The sequence below is a fragment of the Pantherophis guttatus genome, chromosome 2 (assembly GCF_059756535.1).
Source record: "Pantherophis guttatus breed Tessera chromosome 2, ASM5975653v1, whole genome shotgun sequence".
Taxonomy (NCBI): Eukaryota; Metazoa; Chordata; class Lepidosauria; order Squamata; family Colubridae; genus Pantherophis; species Pantherophis guttatus.
The window spans coordinates 59,272,233-59,290,410 of NC_142064.1; the positions used below are offsets into that span (position 1 = coordinate 59,272,233).

The window sequence follows — 18,178 nt, forward strand, 5'->3', positions numbered from 1 at the left end:
ATGCAGACATTATGAAAAGTGCATGAACATTCATTTAAATTTTAGCACCAACTTTACAAAAAATATAACAGATACTTTCCTAACAAATCAGTACATTTGGACAAACTAAATTCTGGACTGGAAAAACAAGAAATGAAGGTCACAGACAGGACTTTCCAGATTTGATCATGCCTACATTGGCTCCAGATCACTTCTATTTCCAATTCAAGGGGTTGGTTTTAACCCATAGAACCCTTTTTGGCTTAGAATCTTAATATCTTAATCTTAATATCTTAATATGCAAGTTTCTTCCCATGCCTTCCTACCTATCTTAAGTTCATACTTGGAGGACCTGCCCTGAATGCCTTCCCATGCCAAAATGAGGTGAGTGGCAATCCAGGAGCAGGTGAATGCCAAATCTCCCTCTTTAGTATCCTTTTCCACATCTTTAGTCTTCTAGACTTCTTAATTACAGCAGTCTTTGTTCAGCAACCACAATTGGAACTGGCAATTTAGGTGTTAAGTGAAGCTGTCACAAAGTGAAACTGTGACTGTACTTATGATCTTACTTCAGCTTTCCTTTGCTTTACAGATCTGTGAAGGTCATAAAATTACTTTTTTTATCACCATCTTAACTGTGAATGGTCACTAAACAAAGCAGTCACTATTCAAGGATGTCTTACCTTGCTGAGACACTTTTATGATGTTCATTCCTTTTTACTCTATTATTGTTTTGCCTGCTTTGTTGTTTGCATTGTTTTAACCTTTTCCCCCTAAGTTTTAACACATATTTTTATAAATTGTTTTAATTTACTGTTTAATTGTGGCCTTTGATAAACCACTTTGTGATTTGACATGAGGAGCAAATGCTTAAAAAAAACAATACATAGATATAAAGCTTTAGGCTGATAGACCAGATTTACATTTTGTATTTCTTTTGTACTTTTTTGGGTCATTTTTGTACTTTTCTACCTCTCTTCTGATGCTTTAGGTTAGCGTTTTTTTCAAAAATGGTAATTTTAAAATGTGTGGACTTCACCTCTCAGAATTCCCCAGCCAGCGTGCTTCTTGAAGTTGTCAAGTTTGAAAGACACCATTTTAGGCTGAATTCATGCTTCTGAATCTTTTAGGGAATTTCTATCATTCTTACCGTTACCCTCCTGTACTTATGATTTAAATTTTAAATCATCTGTATGGTTTAAATCCTCAGCAGTTATCTCCAATAACTTTGAATGCTTTTGTTTTGTCTGCAATTATTTTTAATAGAAAATGGACTTCAATACTGATAGTAATAAATCAGTGGTGGGTTGCCCCCGGTTCACACCGGTTCTATAGAACCGGTAGTAAAACCGGCGGGAGGCTCCATCCACCGACCCCAACGTCATCAGAGCGCTTCTGTGCATGTGCAGAAGCTTTTGTGCATGCGCAGAAGAGCACGCACACGGCCCCGTTGCAAACCAGTAGTAAAGGTAAGTAGAACCTACCCCTGGAATAAATGTATTTCTCTTTATCCCTTTCTTGTTCAACTAATTTATGCCAAAACAGAAGGTACGTGCTGAAATGGAGCAATTGCTAAAAATAAAATCATAAAGGACTCAATATTAACCAATCATAAGGTCATCAGGAAATGCTTCCTCTTAATTAAGAAATGGCCAATTGCCATGCTGAATCTTGGAAAAAGCCACAGGAACCACATGGCTGCTTAAAAGAAGAGAAGCTACTGAAGAGAAAAAAGGAGAGAGGATGTGGTTTCTACTTTTTGGGGGGGGGAGGTGGAGACAAGAAAGCAGGCAGCTTATTTGTGGGGAGGGGGCAAGGCATGTTCTTCAAAGACTTGGCATCTATAATATATATTTTAAGTGGGTTGCATGCACAGGAGTTTGTTATTACTGGAAGCTACTGCTTATCCTGAAGTTACTTTTGAAATGTTTTATTTAGTTTCCCCCCCCCCTTTTTTTTTTTTGCAACCCACTTAAACTACTTCCTTTCATCTCCTTTGCCTGCCTTCCAAAATTCTGCTCCTTAAAAGGACATTTTCTGTCTCTCTTTGCTGTTGTTCGTTTCAGGTACTCCACCTGAAAAGCACATTCTGCATGGAAAGTAGCACAAAGGCTGGATATCGGAAGTGCACCTGGAAATGTAGGTCACCCGGTGGGAAAAAGTAATTTGTCCTCCACTTTAATGGTCAAGAATTTTATCGGTTGTTCCTCTCACTGGATACTCAGTGACAGATGCAGTTTGAAGTAGGGAAATGGGGTCGCATGTTAAAAATAACATGTTGAAATACAATGGCAGTACGCAGCTGCTTAAATATTTAGCTAGTGAGAGATAGCGCGAGCATGTTCCAAATGTTTGGAAGTCTTCAGAAAGAGGGTGGCATTTTTCAGCAGCAGCAAGGCCGGATATCTTTCATGCTTTCTTGGGGAGCATTGGTGTTCTCCGATTAAGAAGAAAACCACCAGATCAGTGGTGGGTTGCCCCCGGTTCACACCGTTTCTATAGAACCGGTAGTAAAAGTGGCGGGAGGTCCCGCCCACCGACCCTGATGTCACCAAAGTGCTTCTGCGCCTACGCAGAAGAGCGCATGCACATGCGCGGCTCTGCTGCAAACCGGTAGTAAAGGTAAGTAGAACCCACCCCTGCACCAGACCATTTTCCAAACCCCACAGTTGCTCTTGAATCAGCTGCATTGCAAGCAGTGTCATCATAGTTGCATTCCAGGAAAGCTGAGGGTTTTTTTTTTTTCCTGAAACCAGATTGACAAGGCCTTGGAAGCCTGTAATTATGCTGCAATCCTGTGCTAAGAAGCAAACAAGAGCATAGCTGCAGGTTTCTAGGAAGGGTTAGAGTTTTCTGGTGATTTATGACAAGGTTAGTTTCATCAAGTTGCAGGTTCTCCACTTTGCCTTCAATGTCCATGCATTACACTAGTCAAAAGTAAAAGGGTAGCTGTGTGAAAGAATGATGTCCTGGAGGTAACAACTGATGAATAAACAGAAGTGGCTCCTTCTTGCTGTCTGCCGAAATTCAGACACCCAGAATGCACTTCCCTACCCAGGCATGGCTTTACAGAAGAGGTAACTGCTACCCTTCAGCAGTTTCAATACACATGAACTCTAGAGGGGTAAATGGAAAAGCTGTAAACAAGTTTTCCCTTTTTTTTTTCTTTTTTTTTTTTTTACACTAGTAAAAAAATTGTCCTTGTTTCTTTTGGGACAATCTTTACAATGTCCTTACTGTTCCTCCACAAGGCAGAAGGTACAATTCAAACAAGCAATTCCTTCCTTCATTTTTCACCCTAGCAATGTATCTACTAGTGTAGAAAGCTGGATCCCATTCTGATATCTTCTTAGATTGCAACCAACACAGTATCGTTTAAGATTAAAATAAGCATGTCCAGCCTTGGCAACTTTAAGACCTGTGGACTTCAACTCCCAGAATTCCCCAGCCAGCCATGCTCAGCTAGAAACCTGAGAATATGTTGACAGCAAATCAAAATGCCTGCTGTAAAAGGGAGTGCTTCCTCATAAAAACATGGGACATCTATCTGAGTACAAAATATTGAAAGCTATACAAATGCTTCCTATTATCATCGTTTATCTTTCTTCTTGGCAGGTGAGCATATTCCCAAACGAGGTACTAATCTATAGCCATTCATCATCTTTATTTTTGAGAAAGCTTTTGGATTCTAGGGTCAATCTTGAAAATGTAGGAGAGGCCACAGGCTGGAAATTAGTTCTATGACATACTAGTTTCTCTGCTTTTTAAAAGAAATTGTTTCTTAATGCAAAACGTCATAATGAACAGTTTGATGAGAAGAGTCCAGAAATGCAGAAATATTCCCAGATCCCCTTTGGAGATCTTGAATAGTTTCTGTGTAAGATATTCTGCTATGTTCACTTTCTCCAAAGCTGCCTAAGTTCCCTTGCACCAAATGCAGCATGCATGACATTGGCCACATACCCAAAATGAACTGAGTTTTTGGGTCAGGAAAACAAATTTCGGAATTTTTAAGGAAGTAAAACAGATGCCTGATACTCTTTGAAGACTTAAGGTGCCCATCTTGTTCCTTAGCCACCATCCCAAAAATGCAAAAAGAGGCTCAAATATATGACCTCATCCACTCTAGGCAACCTCTGCAGGCCATAGAAAGGATAATAACGCTCGTCTTGCACCCACAAGCCTAAATGGTACAAATGGGTACGGCAATGGACAATTATCCCAATTCACAGCTGAAGCTTCTTGATGAATCTGATTATCCTCTTAAGCTTTTATGGTGATAGGATTGTACTTTTGTTTTAAGAGGACACTGATTCAGCATCAGCTGAACATTTGGGGGAGAGGAATGGCCCAGAAATGTTTTCAGAACATACCAAAGTAGAAAATATTGTGCTTCTTTTCAGTACTGAAGAAATCCTGCTGGAAAAAGGCCTTGGCTGGAACATTCCATTCTTGAAAACTGTACCATGTAGGGACTGCATGCCTGGGTAGCTGGTCAGCAAAACACCTCCTCTCTGTATTTAACAGCTTCCTGTGCAACGTCATATGCCTTCTGTCACATAGCAGGTTACCGTGACAATGAGTGAATATGAAATAGGCACTGACAGGGCAAGAAAACTCAGAGTTGCTAATCGCTCCTGCACATGATAGGTTTCCAAATGTGCCGAGAAATTTAATTTCCCTAATTGCCAGTTAATGAGAAGGAGAGAGATCACACAGAGGAGGTGCACACACAGACGCCACTCACACAAGAAAAACACATTCAAAATGAGAACTGAATAACATCTGTACATCTCTTTTTCCTAAATGTTGTAATTCTGCATTTCCTATTTTTTTCTGAAGCCTTTATAAAAATTACTCTTTCACGATCTTGGCTCTGGGACTATCATTGCTCCCCAAAAGAGATGACAAAATCCATGTTACAAATACATTAGCAAAAGCATTAATTGATTGTCCCTTTCTCCTGTAACCAGGAATTAAATCTTCTGCTGGAATCCTCCCAACCAAAAGAAACCAGCTAAGGGGCATTCTTTGCCCCAACTCATGACAGATCTGATGTGGGGTGTGGAAGCAAATTTCTCCTGCACCCTTGTGCCTTTGGAACAGATTACCCTTGAAAGCAAGAACGGCCTGTCCCTACCCTACTTCTAGAAAATGATTAAAAATTGCATCTTCTGCAGGGGCTGAACAATAACAGAGTGCTGGCTGATGAAGGTTGACCCCAGATATGGAATTTTAGGACACCAGTTGAGTGTTGTTATAATTGGAGTTTTGTTTGTGGTGTTTTTCATTTAATTATAGTATGGGAAATCTTGGGAACTACTTAGAGTTGGGAAGCTGAAGCGGTATGTAAGACCAGGCAATAAACTAAGTAACAAACAAGGGACATGAAAGGAAATCTGATAATGACTCACAATTTATAAAAACAGGGACTGTTGGGTGTGATGATAATCCAAAACCCCATCCAGGCGAACTCTTATTTCCAGTAGCAATGAATCATTGTTCCATTTCTCCTGGAATGTTTGGAAGTCAGACAACACCCTAAACCTCGGTCATGTCCTCAACTTCACATAATGAACTACCTGAAGCTGTTAATTTATGGTTATTTTTCTCCCGTCAAAACCATTATATACAGTATATAGAAAGGCCAATCTATTACCCACAATCTGATATAATTCACAGTTCTCACATGCTGTAATTGATAAATATCCAGGCTAAATTATCCATGCTTACATCTCTGTAGCGTAGATTAAGATTTTAAGAAGACTACATTCCGCTGTCGTGGGCATGGAGCCCATGGTGGCACAGTGGTTAGAATGCAGTATTGCAGGCTAACCCACTGTTCGCTGCCAGTTCAATCCCTGCTCAAGGTTGATTCAGCCTTCCATCCTTCTGAGGTTGGTAAAATGAGGACCCAGATTGTTGTGGGAAATATGCTGACTCTGTAAATGGTTTACCATTTACAAGAGCTGTAAACCACTATGAAGTGGTATATAAGTCTAAATGCTATTACTAGCGCTGTATCTAACAAGCTGATCAGTAGAGCGACTGTTTCTATACGAACTGACTCTCCAATTTTTGGTAGTGGCAACATTAAATAGAATAGAATTCTTTATTGGTCAAGTGTGATTGGACACACAAGGAATTTGTCTTTGTTGCATATGCTCTCAGGGTACATAAAAAGACAAGATACACTCATCAAGAATCACAAGGCACAACACCCAGTGACATTCATACAGTACAATAAGCAATCATATCATACTAGAGAACAATCAATATCAATATAAATTGCAAGGATTCAAGCAACAAAGTTACAGTCATGCAGTCACAAGTGGGAGGAGATGGGCGACAGGAACGATGAGAAGACCATTAGCAATAGTAATGCAGCCTAATGTGAATAGTTTGACAGTGTTGAGGGTATTATTTGTTTAGCAGAGTAATGGAGTTTGGGGAAAAACTGTTCTTGTATCTAGTTGTCTTGGTGTGCAGTGCTCTACAGCGTCGTTTTGAGGGTAGGAATGGAAACAATTTATGTCCAGGATGCAAGGGGTCTCCATAAAATATGGAGGTGAGATGAGAGGACAGGAAATAAACACAGATTTGGGCATCAAAAGTCACCAAGGAATACAGTGTTTACACTGCAACAAAAAGAAACACGGGGGAATGCTTTAGTTAGAATTGGCTGAAGTGAAGCACTTATGACATTAAACATGCTTTGGGGAAATCAGTTTCAGGATCCTGCTTTAGGATTCTACTTCCAAAATGTTTAATTGGTGTAGACAGGTAATAGATGTTAAAAAGAAACAATACATCATCTCCCAGGAAACTGGATAGTATCAAGGTAAAGCTGCTTCTAGATTCCTCAACGCTCATAAAAGTGGCGAAAAGGTATTATAAATATAATCTGATCTCATCTAATAGTTCTTGGGAATATTCTGCCTTCAAGCAACTGAAGAGAGGCACATGAGAATAGGCTGGAGGGCAAATACCTTCTTTTGCTTAATACAGACTAAGGAGAATATTAAGTTGTTGGTTGCTCCATGTGGAAACTCCACCCTGGAGTTACTGTTGCCGTGTTTTTTCCTGTAAAAGACTTCCTGTAGCTATTGTGTATGAATTTCAAACCACCTGCTGAAGAACAGAGGCCAATGCTGGAATAAAAAGTGAACAACACTCTGCAGATTTCAAAGCCATGTGGCATTAAATTTAAAACTCTTTCAAATGTTCCTCAATGAAAGAACAATTTTTGATTGATTGATGAATTGATTGATTTTGTACCAACTATTTGGTGTCAACACTTAGCATCCACATAGATAGAATTTCACCACGGCAATCTGTCCCTTATCTTCAGGTGAAAGGATGATACATTTCTTTCACTTGAAGGTTTTCTTTGAATCAACACACGGGTAAAATGCTCCCGGTTCGGACCAGCTCGAGCGAGTAGGTAGCGATGGTGGCGGGCAGTTCAGAGAACCGGTAGCAAAAATCCCTGCCCCTGCCCCCGATGCCCAGCTGAGCCGCACAATCATCAGAGCCTTTTTTTTCTTTTAAATGGCTCTGACAAGCCAAGTTCTGACGATCCCAGCTGAGTTGCCTGCTAATCAGGCAACTCAGCTTGGATCGCCAGAGCCATGTAAAAGAAAAAAACTTTTTTTCTTTTAATGGCTCTGACGATCCAAGCTCTGACGACCTCAGCTGAGTTGCCTGCTAATCGGTAGCAAAAATCCCTCCCCCTCCCCCCCTCAGCTTGCTTACCTTAGCTGCTGGTCGCAACGCCTTCCTGTAATCCCTGCAATCCATTGCATCAGCAAGCAACTGAATTTCTCTGCCTGCAATCAAGCAGGCAGAGAGTTGTGAACTTCAACTCCCAAAATTCCTCAGCCCGCAAAGCAAAGCTGGCTGAGGAATTCTGGGAGTTGAAGTCTACAAGTCTTAAAGTTGCCAAGGTTGGAGACCCCTGTTCTATTGGGTAAGGTTTTTTTCCCCTTTGGGAGCTTTAAAAAAATAGTTAATTGGGGTTTTTTTTAGTTGTTCTTTTTTTAGACCTAGCCATTTAAATTTTAGGAAGTTTTAAATTTAGCTGCTTTTATATAAAAATAAAAATAAAATAATATTTGTGCAGCTTTCTGAGATTTAGTGTGTTTCTGTAGTGTTTCATTCTAACTACACAAACACACAAAATCTCACAAAGCTGTATGTGGAATTTTGTGTGTGTAAAGTGTGAAAGTTGTTTTTTTGGGCTTTTTGTGGCTGTGTGAGGTTACTGCTTGTTGCAGGGTCATTTTGGGTCTAGCACAGCTGCTTTTATATTGTGGGTGAGCCAGTTGTGTTGTGTTGTGTTTTGTAGGTTAAAAAAGGGCAAAGAAGTGACATTGACTTGGCCATGCCCACCTGACCAACAAGCACACCCTCCCAGTCACCTTACCACCAAGCCCCGCCCACTAATTAAGCCCCGCCCACAGAACCGGTACCAAAAAAATTTAGATTTCACCCCTGAATCAACATTCTTTATGAGGTTGGCCTCATATTATTTTGAATACCTCAGGTTTTAGATCATGATTATTTGAGGAAAAGAAAGGACAGAAAAACTATAACTGACCAGGAAGCTACAAATAGATATGCAAATTTTGCTCATCTGTAAGACTGAACTGGCTTTTTTCTGGCTCATTCACTAAACCATGTTGCTCAATCCATGATTTGGTGAAAAGCATGGCTGCAGCCACCACAGAAATGTTTTCAATAGCAAGCTCTTTAAAAAAAACTATCATTGAATTGATTTTTCCTGATCCTCTCAAAATGTAAATTTCTTTTAAAACTTAATTGATTTTTTTCCGCAATGTTTTTTTTTTTTTTTTTTTTTTTTGCTGCATGAATCTGAATGTCAAAATTCCTATCTCTAATGAAAAAGTCAGAGCTCAAATAATCTCATCTTGGCTTGGTTCTTAAATGCTTGAGCATGATTTCTAGTATTTACCTACTTGGACAGCTTTACTTTCTCCTGTACTCTTTTTCTCCTTGTACTTAAATAAATGCCAAGAAGTTGAAGGAAGTCCAAAGTACAGTTGTTAGACTTTAAGACCAAGAAATATAGTATCTGCACATTCCAGTCACTGGCATTGCTATAATTAGATGACATGACAGAAACCTAGTGCAGAGTTGCATAAAAAAAATGAATAAGGCAATTTCATATTTAAATGTTAGACAATATTTGTAGCTCAAGATTGAACTTCGGATCCTTGATGCTCTCTGAACTTTGTGGTTTTCTTGCAGACATTTCATTACCAAACTAGGTAAAATCATCAATGCTGGAAGGAAATAGGCTCTGATTTTTATATATTAATGGCTTGCCCTATCAGTGTTGGTGGGAGTATTCTTGGGGATTCAGTAGGGGAGCCACCAAGAATAGTCCCATAACATTGACAGGGTAAGCTATTAGTATATAAAAATAAGAGCAAACCCCACCCCCTTCTATCTCTGAGGCCTACACTCAAGGGCCACATGCTTCATCACTTGGTATACAATAAGAGAAGGGTAATCTGTGATTTATTCTTTGTGTTATTCATGGAAAAAAGTTTGGCTTCCACCCTGGGTCCATGTGTTTTCTTTAGACAAAGCATTCTAAGAGCAACACATTTAGCCCTAGAACGTTTTCATCATTTATGATAAGATTAAATTATGTGCCCAACTATTCATTTGAATTTCTATTTGCACCACATTGACTGAAATAATAATTTCATAAAGAAAGAGCTTTGACTAAGCCTGCAATAGATTCGTCTCTTGTGTTTGAATCCAGAATGGCAAATGTGGAGCTGTTTGTTTTTCCTCAGACACAGAGGAAGCATTTGCTATAAATCCCAAGATTTATCAATCCTATGCCAAAGCTTTATTTAGTTCAGAATATTTCAATAAATTGTGGTAATGTACTATTTGTGGAAAATGTGATGAAGCCTTTGGCTTTAATTTGCTTAGCACTGTTTGTTAGAACGTCTGGCCAGCCACTGGAGTCTTTAAATGCAATTAGCTGAGGTGCCAGTCCTAAGTAAAGCATTGGCTAAAGAGAAGTTTATAACTCATGGAGTCCAGACAGAGTGTCCCCGCCCTCCCCAACCTTGGATGCAACCCCCAGAATGCCCTCAAACATTGCTACCGAATATGAAAGCTGCAGTTATGTGCAGCAGCAGACAATAAATAATAGTTTCTTCTTGGTGGCTGTCTGACTGAGGTTTCTTCTTGGTGGCTGTCTGAATTCTTTCCCTCTGTTCTGGCTAGATCACTCCGTTCTTCCATTTATGCAATGACAACACTGAAATTGCCGCATTCAAGTAGCAGCTGGCTTGGGAAACAGAAAGAAGCATCAAGTGGAGCAGCTATGTTGCCTCCCTGCCCCACATCCCCCATGCAGTAGTAGGGTTGGGTAGACAGTCCAATGCAACAGTCAGGAGAGGCTTGCTCCAAGACTGTACCAATGCAGCACTTCGTTTTCAAACCGAAAAAAGTCAATATCTAATTACTGTAGAAATAAAGATATACAACAGTTAATGTAGATGAACTATTTTGCCCTGTTTTCTAAGTAACTATTTTTTTTTTTTTACAGATCTCCCTCTCTCCTTCTCGTATACACCCAGCCACATCACACTAAGCCATAGTGTTTTAATTCTGGTTTATTGTACAAGCCAACATCAAACCGAGCATTTCTTAAAGATGAGCAAAGTAACCACAAGAATCTGAGAGAAGCCTGGATTGGAGTGAAGAGATGGCATCTAATTTGTGTTGCAAAGCTGAAACAAATGCTTAAATTCAGTTGGAATAATAATTCATACCTTAGACTGTTGGCTTTTGATCATTATATATCATATTTTTAATACAGTAGTCTGTTGATCGTGGATATTGCTGCTATGATTTTATTTAATAAGATCTTCAGCTCCTAATTTCAGACTAGCCGAGTTGAAATCATATTGTGATATTCATTTCATTCGGCAAATATGTAGTCTTTTAAGAGCTTGACAGCCAGTTTTTCTAGTACTCAAATTCTGCATTCTGATGGGATGTTGTGTAACAGTTTCTGCTTGTTTCTTTGCTATTTGGAAAACTAGTGCTATTCTTCGTATGTTTGTTTTCTTTTTCACATATTGATTTTGTTAGTTTGTGGCAGTTAAAGAACGGTATGACTTGGATGTACAATACTTGTATGACTTTGAGTTCTCTTGTATGTACAGAAAGTTCTTGGGTCAATTGATTAGCAGGATGATATATCTTTTTCAACCTTATTTTTTTAAGCTTTTCAAAACTGGCATGAAAGTGGATCATAACTTTGCATTTCACTCTGTCAGTATGTACACCATTGCTAGCCTGTTAAGATTTTAATTAGATATTGTCATTATCTTTTCTATAAATATTTGCTGGTTGGGGGGGCACAAGAGCCTTGGTAGTACAGTGGTCTAAGGCACCCTGTTATTAAGCTGGTTATTAAAACCAGCTGCCTGCAATTACTGCAGGTTCGAATCTCGCCAATGCTCAAGGTTGACTCAGCCTTCCATCCTTTCTAAGGTAGGTAAATTGAGGACCCAGTTGTGGGGGCAATAAGCTGACTTTGTATAAATATACAAAAGGATGAAGGCTATTGCTTAACGCATTGTAAGCCGCCCTGAGTCTCCGGAGAAGGGCAGCATATAAATCAAATTAAAAAAAAAAATCACCTGCTAATCTAGCAGAACTGTTATAGTAAGAGTACTCTTGATTCCAAAAATGCCATGAGGGATCACACACAATAATAAAACTGTTAATGTCCTGTTAATGTCTTATTGTTTAGAATTACAAACAATGAAACTGTTCCCTTTGACCTGGCAATGGCAGCAGGCTGAAAAATCAGGACTAAGGAACTATGAGCAAGAAATAAAAAAAAAAAAAAACAGTCAGGAACTAAGAACAAAGCGGGACTGGAAAACAAACTAGGATTCACGATCAGACACACTGTTTCAAGATACACTGGATCTTAGATACAACTCAGTAAGACTTATTAGGAGGTGGGGGGAATCCAATGCAAAGCAAAATAGATTTATAAAACTGGACCACAACACTGGCCAATAGTGATCAATGAGTGTGTATGGAAGGCCTCAGGCAAAATGACTGGTGTGCAGGAGTGAAATGCTATCGGTTCGCATTGGTTTGGGGGAACCGGTAATGGCGGCGGGTGGTTCGGGAGAACCGGTAGCGGCGGCAGCGTGAGGCTCCACCTACCTGCCTTGACGCCGTTACTTCCTGGTTTTAACCAATAAGTAACCTGTTTTTTACCCTCTGCGTATGCACAGAAGGGTTTGCGCCTGCAGAGAGGGTCCAAGCATGCATGCACGGGGTGTGTGTGTGTGTGTGTGTGTGTGTGTGTGTGTGTGTGTGTGATAGAGAGAGAGAGAGAGAGAGAGAGAGAGATCTGTTGAATCATGTAGTTTGAAAGAACTGTAGAGTTGCTTGGAGTTTCATCAGCAGTCTTTTCTAGCTATTTCATAGAAGTTAATTGTGTTTGGCCCATTATTCAGTTTCATCTACTGCAACACACAACAGTAGCATCTCCAACTACTTCTTTATCACTGGTATGCTATAGCAAGAACAGAGTATGTGTGTGATTGTGCACAAAGGACACTGTGCTTGTGCAAGTCAGGATCTAGTTTAACCTTCAGATGTACAGGTATAAAACAAAAGAACTTGTAATTATATAAGCAGGAACCTACAATACTGCACATTTCTTATTACCTCATTCTTCTAAAATAGCCTTCGCCAACTTTTCAAATGTGGTGGACTCTGAAAGTATTTGTCTCTTCAAATCACCCCAATTAATGAAGATATCTAACTCTTCCTTAAAAAAAATATTTGTTATAAACATGGACTTTTCATCAAAACTGCTCCTAGATAAATTTCATCCATCTCAAAAAACAGTTGTAGCAAGGAGTTGGAAACTTTTATTACGGAAGACAATAGGTCATTTCCATTTAACAAGCTCAAATCATTGTCAATAATGTGGCTAAGAGGGCAGGTTTACTTTCACATTCCTCATGTTAATATAATTGCTGAAAGTGTGAAATCAGTGGGTTTAAGTTGACACGGTGTCTGCATGAAGGCTTTGCTTTTATGTTTAGCTATAGCTGAAGGACCTCATAAGTTCCGCATGAAAGTTCTAAAATGATGCGAAAGTGATGTTATGCCTATTACAGATAGTCCTTGACTTGCAACCGCAATTGAGCCCCAAAATTCTATTGTTTAGCGACACAGTTGTTAAGTTAATTTTGCCCCATTTTACGACCTTTCTTGCCACAGTTGTTAAGTGAATCGCTGCAGTTGTTAAGTTAGTCACACCGTTGTTAAGTGAATCTGGTTTCCCCATTGAATTTGCTTGTCAGCTGACAAAAGATGATCACATGACCCCAGGATATTGCAACCATTATAAATATAAGTAAATTGCCAACTGCCTGAATTTTGATCACGTGATGATGGGGATGCTAAAACAGCTGTAAGTGTGAAAAAATGGTCATAAGTCACTTTTTTCAGTGCTTTGAGTAACTTTGAAAGGTCACTAAACAAACTGTTGTAAGGCAAGAACTACCTGTACTAGCAACATTATGCAATAGGAAAACCATTATCTTCATGTCTCTGCTTTAAAAAGGTGAGAGAGATAAGAAAATCATAGGGAGTCTTTTGGCTCAGGGTTTTTTTTTTTTTGTATGTTTTTTTTTAAAAGATTGTTGCTGTGAAAATTAGCAACACAGCTCATCTGAAGAACCAGTAGATCTTGTTTAGACTTGATGTTGAAAGCACTCTTCATTACAGTATATCCTTTGCTATAACAAGCAATGCCAGTATTACTATTTTGAGCAGACTTTCCCAAGATACGTTTTAGTACTACAATTCTCAAAGTGCTTCGCCAATATGGTCTTTAGTTAGACCCTGGTCTGAAAGGGTCTTGATTTGAAAATTTGCATTTGAAACCTTACTCTTTGGTCAACCAGTGAGAATGGTGATATGGACAAGTACAAAGCAGCCTTTTCAGCTGTTGCTTAGTGTTTGAACTAAGCAAATCCATCTCTTTGCCTGTGTGGTCCAGACATGGGAGCTGGCTAAAAAAAGTATTAACACAGGAAGCTATATTTGATTTGCAGCAATCAATTTGTTACATATGTTGTTAGTCAACTAATTTGTGGGATTTTTTTTCCCAATGACAAAAGTGCAAAGGAAGCAGTGCATGGCAATTTGGGATTATCTATGACATAATTTTCCAGGCCCATTTTCTTTGTTGTTATTAGTTTTGAGTGATGTTGTTTCATTAATAATGTTTTATGTATTGTATTTTCTTTTGTTAATTAGTTTAGCATGATAACATTAGTTTTAGAAAGCAATTTCAGAAGGAAATTCCAATGTGCACATTGTTAATTTTAGAATATTATTAAATACATTCTGCAGCTAACATTATTTCAGCAAAGGATGCATTGAATTTTAAGAATTGTTGTTATGGTTTTGTTGTACAATTGCTTTTAAAAGCCTGGTTTGTACTTACCTGTATCACCACTGAATATATTTTAAGGGTTCGTAATAAATATTTTAGCCTATGAACAGTATTATCTACTGTTGTTGAATAAATTTAACATTTATTCAACAACTAAGCATGGCACAGAAGTTATACATGGCTTTATAAATCTAATTTGGAACTTCAAAGAATCAATGTTATTTTCCTTTAAGAAATTACTTGAGGTACTAATGTAATCAGATGGATCACGTGACAGAATATTCTACAGTACTTGAAGAGCTAAGCAGAGACTGCAGGTTTTCTCATGCCTTTCGTAAGCAGGATTTGAGTTTTGATCATAACAGGTTGTGAAGGGCTGCAGGAAGAAGAGAAAAGCTGAAGCTGCATTGTTTTCTGCAGCCTTTGGAATATTCAGAGACATGCATATCTTGCATCTCCAGCTGGTATTCAGTGTGAGAACAAAAGCCCTTCTGCATGTTGGACCAAGGAAAGTAAGTCTATGAGGTGCTTCTGAGAAAATGTGACTTAGAAAAAACAACCATATGTGCTATGCATTCAAAACACTGTACTCCCACAGAATGGTTTCTCTGTGCATGGTTTGATTATTCTCAGGCAACAAATGTTATTCTACATGGCTATTAACAGCTACCTGTTATGCAGCAGTTTAAATATCTGATGTACAACAAATCATACACTTAGGCACAGTCTTCCTGTATTTAAAGAACATGTGAACTGTTGTCCCATGCACAATCAGAGCTGACAGGCTGCTGGCTGGTTCTTCATGGAGGTTCAAGTTGCACTGGTAGATAAACCCTCAGTCGTAGGAACCGTAAGGACGTATTGTAAGAAAGTGGGAAAAGAGTACTCATGTCCTGTTCTCTACATCAATGCCCCATGGTAGGCTTGTCATGTTTGTTCTGGCAGTCATTGGCAAGAGGTCAGTGGAACTGATTTGTTCTAAACTGAAACTATCCAACTAGTACTAGGTAGGGTTTTGAGAAGATGAAACTCAAATACTTTGGCCACCTAATGAGAAGAAGGACTCACTGGAAAAGAGCCTAATGCTGGGAAAGATTGAGGGCAAAAGAAGAATGGGACGACAGAGAATGAGGTGGCTGGATGGAGTCACTGAAGTAGAAGGTATGAGCTTAAATAAATTCCAGAGGATGGTAGAGGACAGGAAGGCCTGGAGGAACGTTGTCCATGGGGTCGCGATGGGTCGGACATGACTTCGCAAGTAACAACAACAAAAGGGTTTTGAGGCTAAGCCACATAACTCTGCCGTCACTGTGGGCAGCACATTATAGAAAACCTCTTCCTAAATGCATAGGCATTAGGAGGGAGGGAATATATGACATGAGTGAAGCTGAGAGTCAAGATACCTGCTTGATTCTGTGCCCCACTTTATCAGAAATGCCTGAATAAGTCTTTCCTGGCTTATCAAAGCGTGATCACTTTACTGGAATATGCAGTGAGGAGTTTCCACACCACCTCCCAATCCCTGTAGCCAATCAGCTCAAGGTGCGATGCTCTCCATCATGTCCATCGAAGTTGCAGCTGCCATTTGCACCATGAAAAATAGTAAAGTGACTGGATGAGATGACATCCCAGCCAAAATCTGGAAGAAGATGGGACTTCAGGGAGTGGTATTCCTGGCAAGGCTTTTTTAAAAGGGCATAGACCAATGTCACAGTACCTATCTAGAAAGGCAAAGGTGATGTTACTGCCTGTCCTAATTACTGACCAATCTGCCTCCCATGCCACTCAATTAAAATCTTTGAACGTGTGATTGATGCCCACCTGTGGAGCATCATCACCATCTCACCAAACCAGTGCTGATTTGTAAAAGGTCATGGAGTGATGGATGAGATCCATGCTGCTTGATTGCTGAAAGAGAGGCACAGGGAAAAGAGGAGAATGGTCTTTCTTGCAATAGAGAAGGCATTTGATCAGATCCCGCATAAACTCATGTGTACCCTCATGGCGTCCCAGTGGCCTATGTCCACTGGCTGCAGCTCCACTACAACAATGCCACCAGCTCTATCCACTGTTCCACTGATGTCACTGAATCGTTTTCCATCTGAAGGATCCGCCCTGTCACCACTCCTGTTCATCCTGTGCATGGACACAGTGACTGCAGACCTGCAAATGCTGCACCCATGGACCTTGCTCTATGCCGACAATGTTATGCTGGCTTGCAAGACCTGGGATGGAATTGAGTAACTGGTCAACCAATGGAAGACACACCTCTATGAATTTCAACTGCGGTTTAATTTTGCGCAAACTGAACATCCGGAATGCAGCATCCAGACAGATAGTATGATCATAATTAATGGCACCCCACTTGTAAAGGTCTCTGATTTTCGTTATCTTGGATCCCGTATAACAACTGATGGTGACACATTTCTGGCTGCCCAGGCATGAGTCAACGTCGCCTAGCCGAAGTGGCACCAGGTTGCTGCCATCCTCTCTGACCAAAAGAACACACTACCTTAAATCAAAGATCTACCACACAATTATCCACCCAGTGGCACTCTATGGGGCGGGAGGCTGGCCAATGATGAAGAGACACAAACAGGCACTGCATATAGTGAAAATGTGAATGATGAGATGGTCTTTGGAGGTCACACAATTGGATCGTATTATGAACAAGGACATCTAGAAGGCTTTCAAAGTCACCCCAATTCCAGACAAAATGAGAGAAGCAAGGCTATGATGGTACGGAAATGTGGTCCGAGCTGATGTGGAAACAATTGTGAAGTGGGCACTTGCACTCAATCCTGACAGCCAGCGTCCCCAAGGATGACCGAAAAAGCAATGAATGGACTGCTTATATGAAGACATGTGATCCATAGGCATATGTCCCATTGATGCTGCAGACCAGAAGTGGTGAGCAAAATATAAAACTGCAGACCCTGCAAATAACACAAAGATGGAAATAACACAAAGAATAATAAGAAGTCTTTCCTGGCTTCACTTGTACTCTGTAGAGCAGGGGTGTCAAACTCAAGGCCCATGGGCTGAATCCAGGGGTGCTGAGATCTGGCCCATAGGGCCGGCCTGGAAATAGCAAAGGTGCCTCTGCTAGCAAAAACGGCCATGGAGGGCACGGCCAGCCCCCATGTGGCCTGTTTTCAGCCTGGATGGCCTCCTGCAGCACCCTGCCAGCCAAAACGGGCCATGGGAGGGCCCCACCTGTCCCCCGTTTTGGCCAGCAGGGTGCTGCAGGAGGCCGTCCAGGCCAAAAAAATGGCTGCGGGGAAGCTACGGGCAGCCCCTCCATGGCCTGTTTTGGCTGGCAGGGTGCGGCAAGAGGCTGTCCAGGCCAAAAATGGGCCAAAGGGGGGCCACGGGTGCCCCTGCATGCCCCCTTTTGGTCAGCAGGGTGCTGCAGGAGGGCGTCCAGGCCAAAAATGGGGCACACGGCGGCTGCCCTCAGCCCCCCCGCACCCCATTTTGGTCAGCAGGGTGCTGCAGGAGGGTGTCCATCCATCTCCTCCCCCCACCCGGCCGGCCCATGGAGGACAACTACAATGCTGATCCAGCCCTCCAAGAAATCCAGTGACACGCTGTAGAGCCATGTTGTCAGACTCTTTTCCAGAACTGGTCTCCTTTTCTTATAATAAGATCCAAACAACTATGGCTTCCCAAACTTAGTGTTATGTTTCCTGTCACTAATTGGTAGTG

At 40.6% G+C, this 18,178-nt stretch overlaps 1 long non-coding RNA gene across 1 annotated transcript in view; it reads left to right on the forward strand.

Annotated features, from left to right (window-relative positions):
* LOC148115122 (uncharacterized) overlaps positions 1-11,773 on the forward strand; it is a 35,202-nt gene extending 23,429 nt beyond the window's left edge. The window contains exons 2-3 of the long non-coding RNA XR_015732209.1: positions 2,046-2,118; positions 10,574-11,773. This is a non-coding gene — a long non-coding RNA (uncharacterized LOC148115122). The remainder of the gene's footprint in view (positions 1-2,045; positions 2,119-10,573) is intronic.
* The last annotated feature ends 6,405 nt before the right edge of the window (positions 11,774-18,178 follow it).